The 16,948-nt window shown below is 34.9% G+C and overlaps 1 protein-coding gene across 4 annotated transcripts in view; it reads left to right on the top strand.

Moving 5' to 3' along the window:
• The first annotated feature begins 840 nt into the window (after nt 1-840).
• The window catches only part of LOC129000111 (gastrula zinc finger protein XlCGF57.1-like), a 29,785-nt gene continuing 13,677 nt past the window's right edge, over nt 841-16,948 (top strand). For all 4 annotated transcript variants that reach the window (XM_054427009.1, XM_054427011.1, XM_054427010.1 and 1 more), the window contains exon 1: nt 841-988. The gene's annotated coding sequence lies outside the window, so the exon portion shown is untranslated. The remainder of the gene's footprint in view (nt 989-16,948) is intronic.

The following is a 16,948-nucleotide window of genomic DNA, read 5'->3' as shown; positions in this document are numbered from 1 at the left end:
ACGATTGATTCACCCGTCTAGGAGTTTGCGTATTCCGAAATGCATAAGAGTCGACGTATAAGAGCTTTGCTCGCTCCGCTTAATTAAAATAATTGTTCATCTACTGGATGGGGGCACTCATTCTAAAAAAAATAAAAATAAAAAAAAATAAAACGGTTGTGTTTGAACCAAGAAAAACTAGTTTGAAAATTCGCAAATTTTCCGTGTTCTCCTTCTCCTCCTCCTTCTCCATGAATGTTGACGGACCTACAGCCCGAACCACTGGCTCAATTGTAATGTTTTGTATGTTGTTTGAAAGCCCTTAACGTGTAGATGTGCCTTTTGAGGGTCTCAAGTCCGTGCGTTGACCCATAAACCCTTGGCAAGCCCTCAAAGTACGATTTTGGCCTATTTAAATACCATGGGATTAAAATCAAAACAGAAGAGGGACCAGCTGCGATTAAATCTCAATTAATTTAAATGTTAGAGAACAGGTGATAATTATTTTAAAATATTTAACTCGATAATTTGATCTTTAGTACAGCTCGTACAGCTACACAAAGTTTGGTTAGTCATGACCAAAGATAACACTTAGTTACCGGTATTTGATTTTCCAACAGTCTCACTCAGACCATATGTTTATAGTTCTATGACTCAGACACAGCTGTATTTATTTTTTCTCCAGACAATTAAACTAAACTAAACTAAACCAAACGTCACTGGTCACTAACGTCAGTTCAGTAACACAGTAACGTCAAACGTCACTCATTCCATTCTCAAATCAAATCTAAATCTGAACTCATTATCCTTCTCGCTCGCATGACTTGTGTCTTGTTTTGATCATTTTTGGTTGGAGTATTGAGTAGTGTGACTGGTGTTATTGTTTACCGTCTTTTTACTCGAAAGGGAGCATTTTTGAAGACAGAAAATTTATTTCATTAGTCTGAAAATATGGTGTGTGCACTCTACGATTTTAGACACCTATACCTAATAAAGCTGTTAAACCTAGGTAACTATTATAGTTTTAGGTTACATTTAAATAACTTTGTTTTGGATGCAACATAGTAAATTTCATTGAAAATAGTAACATAACCCTAGAACCCTAAATCTTAACAGTACTAACAAATTAATTCATAAATAACCCGCAAAGTAAACTTGCAGATGAAGCAAATTCCGGCTGCACTTTACTTGACGTCCTACACTCATTCGAATGAAAATATCGACCAAGATTGCTTCATTCGATATATTGTTTGGTTAGTTAGGTAAGGTTAACCTAACCTAACTAACCAAACGATATATCGAATGAAACAATCGAATGAAAATATCGAATCGAAAAAACAATCGAACGAGTGTAGGACGTCAAGTAAAGTGCAGCCCAAATTCCCATTTGCCTGATTAGATTTTAGGCATTGTCTTTAAATAGGCCAAGCAGATTTATTTTTATTAACATTAAATTTAACAAGTAGCCTAGGTGGTATTTATTCCGATATTCTTAACACTAGGTAAGTTAGCCTATCTAAAATTGTATTTGTGGGATAACTTATAGGTACCGGTTACACACTTAGGCCTATGTTTTTATACCTATATTTACAAAAGAGCTTCAGGACAAATCTAGGAGGTTAAACATTAAGGAGAGGGCACGCAAATAGAGATATACATGTTGCCGTGAAGCCAGCTTTAGCAGAACACTTGAGGGACATGCAGAGCCGTAGAGTAGCAAATAAGTATAAGCCGCGGCTATATAATGGGATGGATAGGGGATAAACATGACACATGCTGTTTCGAATTAAAATTGCCGCCAAACTAAACTTAACTTAAATTACCCGTGTTACTTACCAGTGACATTTTAAAGTAGCCTAAATTAAATTTCCTATCCAATGATATTAATTATTCCCTGCAAACATTAAGTTATTTAAGTTATTATTTAGGCTACTATTGGAGATCAAAATTGGGAGAATTGTCTTGGACTTTGAACATATGATTACTTTAATTCAGTTTTTGAAATAAATAGGCCTAATGTATGATGTAGGCCTATCTATACAAATAATCAATTTATTCGTGTTCCCCTAAAGGGTTTCTCGAAGTAAAAATAATATAGACTTTACCAATAGTTTTAAGTCAAGTGGAGTAAATGTATGCCCCGGTCAAGTGGCTTTCCAGCTACAGTAGACTCCCTCTTATCCGGACTCCTCGGGACCGAGGCCAGTCCTGATAAAGTTTTTCCGGTTAAACTGACTTCCCCAAAAATTTTTAGAACGGACCGTTTAAATGCATACTGTATACAGTATTATTCTACTTAAATATAACCCTTTCAGACCCGGGAATCTTAGTCATCTCGACCGCTTTAAGTCCTGAGCAAATTTTGAATAAATTTTGGTTTTTAAACTAACTTAGATTTCAAATACTAAAATTATTGATTAGGTTTGTTTTAAAGACGAAACCTTCATAATACCATATTAACCATTTCAGTTTCAGCAATAATTAGCATTATAGGCCTATACGTTTAAAAACATAAATAAAACAGTCATTAACTTTAACAGTCGCCCTATCTCCTATCTATTTCTCCTATCTTACCGTGACATTGCAACAAAACAATCAGTGTTACCATAAGACATGAAGGCGGACTGTCACGTCACTCCTCTTCCAAGGGGTGCGAGGGGGGGCTCGCTTGGGTGAGAGGTGGTGTAGAAATCAACACTCGACAAGTCAACTAACCAACGGACTATTTATTTAAATAAAAGAATACGTACTTCCCTAACTTAACACTAACAAATCAAAAATAAAATTCCCTGAACTAAATATCAAGGTACCGACCGACCCTCTACCCGATCACGTGACGACGTGTCGCGGATGTACTGACACTCTCTGTCTTCGGAGACCTTCTCGGCCCCGTGTCTCGCAGCTCACTGCCTCTGTCGTCGTCCAAGACACCACGGCTCGGGGATGCTGTCTCAGCAGTCTTCTCGTCTTGCGTGGGATATGGGCCCCACGTCACAGGACAGGAAAATAAAAATTCCCAGCTGATCACCATAACCTACACAATCTATGCGTACAGGTCTGAGCAACAGAAAGATCCAGAAACTAAAAAAAAAAAAAAATAAACATCTAACCTACACAATCGTGTTGGTTAGGTTGTCAGGACCTAAAAATTTACCTACACAAATGAGTGTGCTGGGTCTGAAACATCGAAGTATATAACACAACTGGAATGCTAGGTACGTGTTCACGAAAGCGCGCTGTTGTGGCAGCCTTCCCGCACCAACATGGGGGACCCAGCGGATTTTAGCCAATTCATCGAATAGTGCGCAAAGTTGTTAACTCGCTCCTAGCATTCAATAACAAAGATTAAGTACAAATAATGTTTATATATTAGTATTCTGCATTAAATGCAGAATCTAATGGTATAAATAAATTTTACTTTTGATTTAAAATAGAATTTCGATAGTTAAAAAGAGTTAACAATTTTTACATTGTGACATGAAAAAGTTAGTATGCGAGGAAGTATTTTATTTTTGGATCAGAAGAAAACTGTAAGCGACGAAGTTGTAGTTTAAGAGATGATTTTTAACATGTGATCAAGAAATTTACAATTAAGTTTGTAGTTTGTTTGTAGTATAGTGATTAATAGCGCGACGAGGTTGATTTAATGTCGCACCAACCTCCTCAGTCCAGCAACTCTTTATGTTTTTGCTACTCGATCATTCTAAAGCTAAATAAATTTTAACATTTTTAATAGTTGATATAAATTAAAGAATACAACTAACTATTCTATTGATGTGATCATATATTTCATTTATTTGCAAAAGATAAATATCAATACCGGTACCGGACTGCCGCGCGCCCATGAATGACACTGTTAGGGACACTGTTTTACAAAACGGTTTGTTTCTCCAATGCTAGGGACATTATGAATGAATGTAACAAAAATAAGTTAGGTGTAAGGCAGAGATTGAAGAAATTGGTTTTGTTTCACAACATGTAGGCTAATGCAACCTTTGTACTATATTTAAGCACGATTGTGGACAGTTAAACATATTCTTAAAAGTAATGTTTAGTATTATTAACCAAACCCTTTTCTCTTATGTGTGATGATATGAATTTTAAAACATATACAGAATAACAATGACACTCAAAACACGTTTTACTAATCGTGTATTTACAACATTATACAAATACTCATATTGTCAAAGGAACACGACTAACAATTCGATTTGTAAATTTATTATTCAATTTTTGTTATTGTAAATACTTCCTAGGTTTAGTAATTAGGACCTTATCAATTATTTGATCTGAGCCTTAATATTTGAAATTTCTCATTAATTACCAAACAAAGCAGATAATACACGATCCCTTGTTACATTTAAACAAAGGGGGATTACCAGTCCCTGTCCCTGTATCTATAGTCTACATTTTATATTTTAATTTACGGTAACATTGTATGTAAATAGTTTACCTAGAAGGTGATAATTCAGTATTTAGTTATGTGTTACCTGTAATAAAAATGAATTTAATATAACTACCTGGTTGTACTCAAAACGTTTCTGGGAGTACCGTAAACATAAAGATCAGCGGAACCAGTGAGAACGGCCCGCGGCGCAATTTATAAATAACCTCTTTGCGTTACTAATTATTCCATTACACACGACTAGAAAATTTTATTTGAAATTGCTTGGTTATATGCTGAAGATCATCTCATTAGCTACAGTTTTCTCGCTTGAAGTTTGCTTCTGACCAAAAAATTAAAAAAATCCTAGCTTAGTAACTTTTTCATGTCAAGGTGTGATATTTGTTTAACATTTTTAGTTGTTAAAATTCGAATTACGATTTAAATAAGATTATATTTATACTGTCAGATTCTGCAGTTAATGCAGATTCTGAATATTATATAACTTTAATTGCAGTCAACCTTTTGTATGCACGGCCAGGAGCGTATTAACAACCGCGTGCACGGCTTGAGGAACTAACATATCTGCGTTGGGTCCCCCATAGTGGTGGAGGAAGGTTACTGAAACGGCGCGCTTTTTATCCCACATCTCCTATCTACCCGGTGTTCCAGTTGTGTTATATACTTCGATGGTCTGAAAGGGTTAAGAGAGCATTTTATTTAGACACGTGATCACTTAGCATCGCCCACTTCCTGCCGATCTAGTCGTCCAGTTAAACCGATGTGCTGATAACAATTGTCCGGTTAAAGAGATGTCATTTCTGCCGAGTGTAGTCCGGTTAAACCGATGTCCGGTTAAAAGGTGTCCGGATAAGAGGGAGTCTACTGTGATAATAAATTTGTTTATTAACAAAAAAATATAAAAACTTGGCCAAAGGTATTTCAAACTATGCTTTTAGTGAATTTTCTATATAGGGAATGAGCTAATAGGTACCATAGGTCTCATGGTAAGACCTGGACCCGGGACTGATTGAGAGGGTCAGAGGGGATGAGAGGGTCTGATCCTTTGGGACCCCCCTGTCCCAAATTCCAAAAACACGATCCGTTCAAATTCATATATATAAATATTAAAACATATTTTAATAAATAATTTTACTTGGGTACTAAGTTTATTAATGTTTAATCTTTATTTATATATATATATAAATATTTATTTATATAGGTACATTTTAAATATGTGTCCGTTAGCACGATAACTTAAGCAAAAATGTTGCTGAAATTTGGTGTAAACCTACATTCATTCTAACGATTTTGCGAACCAGCATGATCGGACAATGTGAACAGGGGTTTATGGGGGCTTTTATGGTGTAAAATGGGGTTTCACGTTTTTCACCTAGAAAACATAGGTAACATTTTGCAATTTCTTTCCAGACCATTTTGTTGACCTCTAAAAAGCAAATAATTTAGTATATTAAAGCATTGTTGTACATGCCTAACGGTTACAGATAAAATTCCAAAAAACTGTAAATTTAAATTGTATTATTCTTATGGAGAATAAATAAACTGTAGCAGCTTGCTTGTCTATGGACATATCTTAATCAAATTTGGAAAATTTGTTTAGTTCATACTAAGCTATCAATATTTGAGTAAATACCCCCGCCGCAGCAAACCTGCAGACTTAGCGAATTTCCATTTGCCTGAATGGATTTAAACTAAAATGTCTCCTTAAAAATATCACATTTATTCCCTATTTAAACAGAATTAGTTTAATGAGTACTTAGGTTTGCTGCAACAGGGAGGGTAAAAAAGTTTTTTTTATGTAAAATATTAAAAGGTACTGCGGTTTAGTAAGAAATTAATGTATTTTCCAAATTTGATCAAAATATGTTCATAAACAAGCAAACTACAACAGTTGACTTATTCTCCATAAGAATAACATGGGCATTTTAAAATTACAATTTTTTTGAATTTTCTCCGTAACAATTAGGCGCATAATAACGCTTCAATATACTAAATTATTTGTTATTTTAAGCTCTACAAAATGGTTTAAAAAGAAATTGTGAAATGTTGTGTTTTTAGGGTCAAAAATGGGAAAAACCTATTTTTACCCCATAAAACCCCCCATAAACCCCCGTTCGCATAGTCTGATCATGCTGGTTCGCGAACTCATTCAAGTTTATCCCGCCTTACACCTTCAAACCAAATTTTATCAAAATCGGACAAAAATTACTCAAGTTATCGTGCGGATGGACACACATATATATACAGGGTGTTTTTTTTAAGTGTGCCACCATTGGGATCTCAGTAACTAATGATTTTACAGCAAACTTTAAATGGGGAACATTCCCTTGTTTTAAAAGAGGCTCAAAAATAATTGAATAAAATTTTTGTAAATGGCCGCCATTTTCCAATATGGCGGCCAACTTAATTTTTTCTTATGGAACACCCTATATTTTATCATGTTTTCGGATAGAACATACAATTTAAAAACTTTTTTATTCTTGAAATTTTTTCGATAAACTCACTCGTTTAGGAGCTACAGAGAGGTAAAGGTTTAATATAAGGTGTATTAGTTTCAAGTGAGCTCGTGGCTTATTCTTATTTTACTTGCTGTTTATAATAAGAAAATAATTAAAGTTATCTACTGTACACAAAGGAAAGATTTATTTTAATTGTAACAACTTCACTTTTGATACAATAAACTATTTACAATAGGTGTTCAAAGTGGCCACCATCTGTATAAATACAAGCAGTCGCCCTTTTCAAAGCATCATTCACCACAGCCTTATTGAGTGTGTTGTGGTGTACTCCATGAAGGATTTCTCTGACTCTGGTTGTCATATCTGCAACATTGTTGTATCGGGATTTGTACAATTCGTCTTTTAAAAAACCCCATAGAAAAAAATCCATAGGTGTTAGGTCTGGGGACCTCGCTGGCCATTGTAATGGGCCATTTGTACCAATCCACTTTCCAGGAAAGTGAGTGTTCAAAAACTCCACTGCAACCCGACTGTTATGTGCTGGGGCACCGTCTTGTTGGTACACCAACTGGTTTCTTACATTGATAGGTAAATCCTCAATTGAGTCCAATAAAATGTTCTCTAAAATCTGCAAATACATATGTCTTGTCAAATTTCCCTCATAAAAGTGTACTGCTATAACTGCATTATTTAACACAGCACACCAACAGTTTATCGAGAATCGAACTTGGTCATGTCCTTCTCTCACTACTAATGGATTTTCTTTAGCCCAGTAATGGTAGTTCTTCCGATTCCACATTCCTCTATTTGAAAAGTTAGTTTCATCAGTCCATATAATGTTCGATAAATACCCTGGTGTATTTACAGCCTCCTGAGCTAACCATCCACAAAACTGTAGCCTCCTATTTTCATCACCCGGCAGCAAAGCTTGAACTGTCGCATACTTATAAGGGTGGTACTTGTTTTTCTTTACTACTTTAAAAACTGAGGAGGTTGTAGTTTGCAAAATGGATGCAACTTCTCTAATAGAAGCATTAGGAAAAGCCTCAAAGTATGCCAAAACATCAATTTCAAATTCATCAGTAACAACTGTGCTTACTCTCTGACGTGGCTTCACAAAAGAACCATTGGCTGCCAAGTTTACAATAAGTTTTTTGAAATATCTACGATTCGGTACTCGCCTATCAGGATACCTCTGTTGATATGCGATATTTGCTGCACTACAGTTTCTGTTACACAGAAAATACACTTCGACCATGTCAAGTTTTTCATTGTTTGTAAATTCCATAGTAAGAAAGCTTTCACAATAAGCGTAATAAAAAAAATAAAACTAATAAAACTAGTCAAGTTAAAAACCACAAGAAATTATAAATAAATGGCACGGTGAACGACAACTATTCTCAGACTGCAAGTTTGCAGGTTACAACAAAACCAATGCTATTCCAACAATGCTAGTAAACAGCTGGAAATGGAAATGGTCGATAGAGTAATAACAGCTGTTATGAAAACCTAACTAAATTAAACCTTTACCTCTCTGTAGCTCCTAAACGAGTGTGTTTATCGAAAAAATGTCAAGAATAAAAAAGTTTTTAAATTGCATGTTCTACCCGAAAACATGATAAAATATAGGGTGTTCCATAAGAAAAAATGAAGTTTGCCGCCATATTGGAAAATGGCGGCCATTTACAAAAATTTTATTTAATTATTTTTGAACTTCTTTTAAAACAAGGGAATGTTCCCCATTTAAAGTTTGCTGTAAAAGCATTAGTTACTGAGATCCCAATGGTGGCACACTTAAAAAAAACACCCTGTATATATATGTGTCCATCCGCACGATAACTTGAGTAATTTTTGTCCGATTTTGATAAAATTTGGCTATATATATATAGATATATAAAAATTTGAACGAATGGTGTTTTTGGCCTCTGGGGACATCAAAATGAAAAAGTAAATCGGTCCCGGGCTTAGGTCTTACCATGAGACCTACGGTAATAGCTACTTCCCTATAGGGAAATTCGCTAAAACACACCTTATTGTCTCCCTGTAGCAGCAAACCTACGTATTAAAATTAATGATACTAGTGGCTTGTAGGGACATAAGTCCCTAAAATGCTCAATAATATAAAACAAATTTTTCTAATATTCAAACAAACAAAGAAATATATTATCTATGTGTCAGAATAGATATCCCTGTATATATGCCCCATCTTTTGTGTAAAAAACAGTTTTTTTTTGTCTTTGTTGATGTTATTTTCAATAAATCATTCGAATCACTACATAGATTTAACTCTGCTAAAGCAAGGCCACACTATAAAGGCAGCAAACATATAATTGGTTGTGAATAAATACTGGTTTATTAAGGTAGCTCGTTAATTATTTATTCAATGTGGTTATTTCTTGTTAAACACAAGTTTGAAAAGTTTCACAGTAAAATAATATATTTCCATATTCTATATAACATATAACGTAACTAAAAAGTCTTAATTATTATAGGTAAAGTTATCCCTGGTTTTATATAGTACATTGCTGAACTTACTGGCAAATAAGTATAATCCAAATGTTAACATTGCGTACTGGCTTGATGATAAATCACGATCAGCTGTATGAAGTAAACAAAAATTAGCAGAAAATGGCTTCTAATGCTATTCTTGAACATTTTACGTTATATCTCGTTTTCTGGTAACTTTATGGAAATTCTACTATTTTTCCCGAGTCCCTGGGGTCAAGACCTTTAATTTAAGATCCCTCCCACTTTTCTGCGACTTACCAGACGTCCAAAATTTTCTGGTAAAGATTTTGTCTTACAGAATTATATATAAGGATTTAAATAGGAAATAAATATGACAATAATTAAGTGGAATTCCAGCCAGGTAAATGGAAATTCGCTTAGTCTGCAGATTTGCTGGAGCCTGTTTTTAAAAATTATAATCCCTAAAAAATTCTCTTGCTATGATTTCCATGACTTTAGACATGTTTAAAAACATCTTACGTTTCTACTCAAAACACAAATGCTGATAGGAAAATTTAATACTGAAAATTGAAATAAACCGAAATTTGATGATCTTACTAATTTTTTTTTGGGGGGGGGGGGGGAAATCAAAAATAACATTGTTATAGCCCTCAAAGTCAATTTTGGGGAGTTAGGGGAGCCCTGTGTGAAAATACGTTAGGGGCAAGTGTACACACCCCCTCAATAAATGACAAATTATCCAAGAATAAAGAAAACTTAGATATCTCTTGCTTGAATGACAAGAAAAACTTGCACTTTGTAAGTATAGTTTTTAAGGTATAATATAGGAACATTCAGGGCCTAAGTCAATTACAATTTAAAATATTAAGGTTTTAGGTTACTTCACTGAGCAGAGGTTTACGAAAAATCTCTTAACCAGGCCTACTGTATAGTTTAAGATATTTTAATTATTAAAAAACCAAAATAAAGCTAATTTTCAGCTCTTTCTTGCTACAAATTCATTTTTTTTAACAATATGAAAAAAACACATTTAATACAAAACACTTCAAAGAATAAGCTGAGCAAATTTGAAGTTGTACTAACTTGTGTAATTTAGGGCGTTCACTTGACCCACTTCCCACTTGATCTTTAACTTTTTTTTAGTTTTTACAGTTTTTAAACCAAGTTTATTAAGTTTAGTTTTTAAATTAAAATCCAATTTAGATTGTGAAATTAAATTACCATTCCTTATTACTTTCTCAAATGTTTAATACAGTTTTTTTGCTACTTTTAATGCATTTTTATGTGCTAGGCAAGTAATTTGAAATAGCCAAAGTCAAGAAAAAATTCAAAGCGGCTTTCTCATTTATTACACTTACAGCCATTCTAATTAATTATGAACATAAAAAGTAAAACATTTCCTTAGCCATTGAATGTTCAATTATTTATGTCATATTGAGCCAGGCTAGAGAGCTTGATGTTTGTTAAGAAGTATTAAATAAACTTTGAGTAAAATGTGAAATCTTTCAGTTCTCGCATCCTCTGATGCCACAGTGCGTACTTATCATTATTTTATAGTTTTAAAACTTATTTGATTTATTTTTATGCAAAAAATGTTCAAATACCGGTACTTATATTTCTTTATGATTTGAGTATAGGATTATGGAATTGGAATTAGGAATTGGATTATGGAATGGATTATGGTATTGGAGTATATTCAATATTAACACAATAGTAGTGGGGCAAAAAATAAAAACATTCATCCTTTAACTGTAAAATTTTATTAAATTTTGTAATATGACATTCTCTAACGGTCCTTATTGGTTGGCGTGTTTGGTTAGCTTTAAACATTTTACTATGTATGTATCTAAACACAGTATCTCCCCCCCCCCCCACACTACGGCACGGTGCGCGGTTGGGATGGCTTCAACGAAACTCGAGCATGCCCCCCCTCCTTAGTTTAATTCTCTTAGAGACAAATGGTAATTTTTCAACTACAGACTTAGTTATACTTGAATAGATACAACTTCAGTATCGGCGTGGTGTGGAGGGGTAGCGAGCAGTGGGGAGACTACTGTTGCGGTGTTGCCGCGTTGTCGCGGACGGCGGACTACAGTCATTAGAGCGAGTACTGCCCAACTAACTTCAACACAGAATATGCGCGCCAGCGTACTTGTCAACAACGCAAACGCACGCAACGTTACTATTACGACTTACGAACCCAACTTACCAACCCTCCGAGTAAATCAAGATCAAGCTGGACAAATGTCTTTGTTGGCCACGACTGAAGAAACTGATGGCACAGAAAACGTACTACCAGTAGTACGTTTTCTGTGCTAATAGTAATAAATAATACCTCAAGTTTTAATCATCTTAAATACAAAGTTGTTTCTGAAATAAATGCACACATATTGCTCCAAAATAAAGCTTACCTAATATTGTGAAAAGTCTAGGACGTTTTCGTTAGTGGATGTGGATGGCAGTGGATTTATTCCATCGAAGTCATCATCGCTATCATCTGCTCCGTAATCAGCATACGTTTGGTTGACGTATATTTCCTGTGTCCCTTCGTCAGTTTGCACTCTGTATTCATCAGAAAAATCCTCAAGGTCACTATTTTCACTGTCACTGTCATCTCCATTAAGGTGTATTATTAGTTCTTCAACTGCTGTTTCAATGAGACCCTCTTGTGCCCACGCTTCTAAAATTATTTTTTTTGTATGTCTTACGATATCCGTCCATTCTACGCTTGTCACTTGTCCAATGCCTTCTTCAGTTAATCTTTTAATTTCAGTTAGGTTAAATGCTTTATTGTTTCGAGCAACGTGTCCCTTGACTTGCGCCCAAACCATTTCAATTGCATTGAAATGGCAATGGTAAGGTGGGAGCCTGACGATCTTGTGTCCTTGGGCCTTGGCCATCTCATCTATTAAATACTTGGGGGTCGTTGGTTTATACCTGTCACTTAGTTCTAATAATTCTGCTTTTCTTAAATGTTCCTCAAACTGTATGTTGTGCACACTGAGCCATTCCTGAATTTCTGTTTTTTTGTTGGCTTGTGTTGGAGCCTTATCCAAAATCTTGGAATGGTATGGGGCATTGTCCATAACAATAACCGATGGGGTTGAAAGGTTAGGCAGAAGTGATTCTGTGAACCATTTAAAAAATGTATCATGGTTCATTTCTTCGTGGTAGTCTGTGGTTTTCTTTGAAGAAAACAATAAACAACAGTTAGGAACAAACCCTTCAGATGTTCCAGCGTGCAGCAAAATCAACCTACTACCTTTACCAATAGGAGCTGCTAACGTACCTTCAGTTGTCTCGTCAGTCCATCCTCGAGCGAGGGTGTGGCCGGTATTCACCCATGTTTCGTCTAACCACACTATCTTATCGAAATTCAAATCTTTCACCTCCCGCAGAAACCGGCAACGCCAAGCAACAATATCATTTCGTTCCAATAAAATTCTCCTCCGATTCAACTTTTTATACTCAAACCCCAAAGTAACTAAAACACTCTTGAGAGAAAAACTGCTGCCTCTAAATAAATTTGCGTCCCTTAATGAAATCAAGAGTTTTTTAATTGTAGGGTGCTCTTTTTTCCTAATATAATCGTATATATGCCTGCGAATAGCATCCTGTTGGAAACCATCTATGGCAGTGACGGTTTTCTGTTTCTTTCTCCTTTTTCCAGGTGTCTGTAAGGTCGTAGTGGCATTACCAACCTCATTAATAAGTTTTTCCTTCTCCTTGCATATTGCAACGACTGTATTTTTATTTAGACCTAACGCTGCTGCGGATCTGTCTACTACCCTCTCTAATGGTATTAAAATAGCCCTGTTATCCTTTTCTCGCTGAAAAAAATTCCGTACATTAACCACAAGTTCCCGTGACTGGCTGCGTAAAGCAGATCCCTGGCCAACTTTGGTGTAAGGTGATGGTCTCACTGGCCGAACGCGAGGACGCCCTCGTTTATTAACACTAGCGCCTCCTCTTCTTTCCATCAGTATTAATATGATAACACAACGTAATATGAAACAACAGATTTAACACGATATTACACCATGTAATTCCCAAAACCACTCACGACAACAACACTGGACGCAGACAACGCAACGGCACTACTGAGAGTTCCTGCCCTCTGGCCCTCGGCATATACTGTATATATCTGTAAACATCTGTTGTAAACATCATTACTCGTATCATCTTTGTTATGATGAGTGGGTGGTCGCGTCATTTGATTCGGTGCAGTCTCGTGTCTTCACCTACAGAGTTCTGTTTTGATTTGTCCATTGCTTACCTATGTAAAAACTATAGCTGAGTTGAGCAAACAGGCAAAGGACATATTTTCCTTTTTAAAAGAAAAAGTTACGCATAAACTCAAAATTTCGCGAAATAATATGTATAAAGCACTATAATTCTTAGTATATTTGGAATTGAGAAATAATTGAAAAAAATCATAAAAAAGATTAATTGGTTTCACTTTAAAATGTATTACACACGGTTTTTGTTTTTTAGACATAAACCTCAATTTTGTAATTTTATCTTTTTTGCGCAGTAATATCACTATGCCTTAAATCTTTAAACATGTATAAATATTACTATCACAATATTACTATATTGAAAACAAGCTGGGAGTAGTTTTGATAGGTTATCTCTACATAATCATTATTTTATTTTCTAGCTATGTTTGATGAGGCAACATGATGAAGAATATAGCTCAGCACGCGAGCAAAAAGTGGCTTTTGAGGCTCTAGTGATAGAATATACTATTCCAACATAAAAATGTTTGTTTTGGAGCTTAGGAGACTGAACTCTCGCGGACAGTATACTGTTTTACTCGAAGTAGTCACTGTCATCTATCATAACACTGGAGGAACTGCACATGTGCGTGCGTGCGTGGAGTTGCTGAGCGATATGGCAACAGCGCCTGTTGCTATGGAAACCGCGTCAGGCTCTCCTCGCTCTTATTGGTCTGGTAGACAACCTGGCAGTTCTCCCTCTTACTTGAACGTCAGATAGCCCCACCACGCCGATACGGAAGTTGTATCTATTCAACTATAAGCATTCTATAACATGACAAATAGATAAAACAATTGGAACGTTTCAAAACCCATCTCGCAACAATTACAGCACACATCGTTGAATATACAGTAGCTAACATAATTTTATTGTTGTCTTTTTAAATGTTTGATTGTGCTCATCGATAATCTGTATACTGTTTGTAATATGATTTCTTAACATGAAGTTACCTGTAGGTTGATTGATTTGTAATAAGTCTAGTACAATATACAATTACCCTGATGGCACAGTGGATACAGAGGAGGGGGGAGTATATAGGTCAAACATGGGTGTCCATTAATATGGCTGGAGAGGAGGGGCTTGACTCTGCCTATGCAACCCCATGTAAAATTTTGAATGTAGAATTTTTTTAAGATTTGCAGTAAAAACGTAATATAAATAAACCACCAGACCATGTCAAAGAATGAGTGTTAAACAAAGGGTGATTCACCTGCTGTAGGCCCTATACAGTAGCCAGCAGGCCTAAGTAAGTTTTGAAATCAATTTTAAAAACAATTTAAAAAGGGTATAAAACTGTGTAGTCCAGTAAATCTGTCAGAAAAAATGGGGTTGCTGTGCAAAAGGTCGGGTAGTTCTGATTTTTGGATATGTTGTTAGTATTGGGCCCATAACATAAAATCCAAGTTATCCACCTCGAGATGCTGCCGCTCGCCGCGGGGCGCACCACTTGTTATCGAATTATAAAAAAATATGGCAATTCCTATTGTTTTTCACTCAATCTTGCGAACCGTTGATTTTACCGGAAATTTTATATTATTACATTAAAGAAGAATAAATTTGTGGCAGTTTAAGCCCAACAGCAAGTATGTAGCGTAAATAATAGTCATAATACAGACCATCAAAATAAATAAATTTTCCAAAGACGTATAAAAATTGTGGTTTTTTCAATATGTCCACAATATAGTTGTTTGAAGCAAACACCGTATTGAATTAGAGAGTATGCCAGTTTATTTGTTATTAATAGAAAATAAATGAAAGTATGAATAAAAATACCCCCACCTCAGCAAACCTGCAGACTAAGCGAATTTCCAGTAGCTTGATTTGATTTTCACAAACCTATTCAAATAACATTAGGTTTAACTGGTACCTAGGTTTTCTGCTACAGGGAGGGTAATATCTATACTATTATAAAAAAGAGGTGGTGTCTGTGTGTGTGTATGGGAAAAGTAAACGCGAAAACTACTGGTCGGATCAGGCTGAAATTTGGCATGATGATAGCCCACATTTCTGCTACAGGGAGGGTAATATAGTATATAAAATAATAATAGTATGATAAGAAACAAATCAATTTACCCAATTTTATAAAAATGTGTCTATAATTAAGGTAAAAACAATAATTAAACATCTTCGCTATTGGAATAACTTGAGGTTTTTTAATTTACATTTTTTAATTTTCTCCGTAACCAATAACTGTAAAAAAACATTTTAATGTACTAAATTATTAGTTTTTAAGCTCTACAAAATTCTTTAATGATACAATTGTAAAATTGTATGTTTTGAGGGTTAAAAATGAAAAAAAAAAAAAATATTCTTACCGGCAAAATACCTATAAAGCAACCGTTCCTATGGCCGATGCCGATCATGCTTTTAATAACTCGTTTTAATAAATAAATGTACGTTTAGATGATTCAATGATTCATTAAGCCACTAAGCAAAAGCAATAGGCTAAGTCACTTACAATACAAACTAAATAATAAATAGTCCATCTCTTGATTCACAAATAAAAGTAATGTTTGTACCAAAATTCCATTAAATCGGATGATTTTTGGGAATCATCGTGCTAACGGACGATAATAACTTTTTTGGATACAGTTTAGTAAAATCTTTAGTTTTTTTTTTATACAGGGTCTGCAAAAAACTTACCTAGTTAGAAAATTTATTTATTTATTGTACTAGATACAAACTACTGTTTAACGACTGATACCATAGAGAAGGCTATGCTGATACATTAAATGAAAGGTAATAAAATAAAAGTTATTTTAACACGATCACACCTCAATATGCGAACCATTTGTAGCCCTGCAGACATGCAAGCTATTTTTACTCATTTTTATCATTAATATTTTATTATTCGTATTATAATTTATTACCAAAACTATGTTCAAGGTCAAATAGGTGTACGCAACTTATTGCCAACGTACGAAACTAAAACGTTGAAGTATACTCTACACAGCACGAAATGATTATTACTCATCCATTTGAACAATAGTATCAGACCAGTATCACACCAGAACTCGTCTGTACGTCTTGTAGTGAAATTTCCGATGTTTGTGAATTTGTTGTGTTCTTCAATATCAATCATGTTTTTCAATTAATTCATATTCAGCATGCCCTGTATAGATGGGCGCACTTGGCGTGGAAAAATTACCCGCTGCATGGAAGATCTGTAGAGTGATTGTGATTGGAAGATCTCATTTGCCTGATCTTTAAGCCTCAATAAACTGTTAACTATGTTATACACTGTTTTATTTTGTTTTCATGTGAAAGTATTGTACCCAAAGCTTAGCTTAAATGTTTATGTATAAACATTTGACAGCTTTGGAAAGAGTAGTTTTGCCGTTGAAGGTATATTTGAAGG

The sequence above is a fragment of the Macrosteles quadrilineatus genome, unplaced genomic scaffold, assembly GCF_028750875.1.
Source record: "Macrosteles quadrilineatus isolate MER2022 unplaced genomic scaffold, UCM_ALF_1.0 Scaffold_8__2_contigs__length_117827958, whole genome shotgun sequence".
Taxonomy (NCBI): Eukaryota; Metazoa; Arthropoda; class Insecta; order Hemiptera; family Cicadellidae; genus Macrosteles; species Macrosteles quadrilineatus.
The sequence above is the reverse complement of the archived record's forward strand: the minus strand, read 5'-3'. Positions and strand labels throughout refer to the sequence as shown.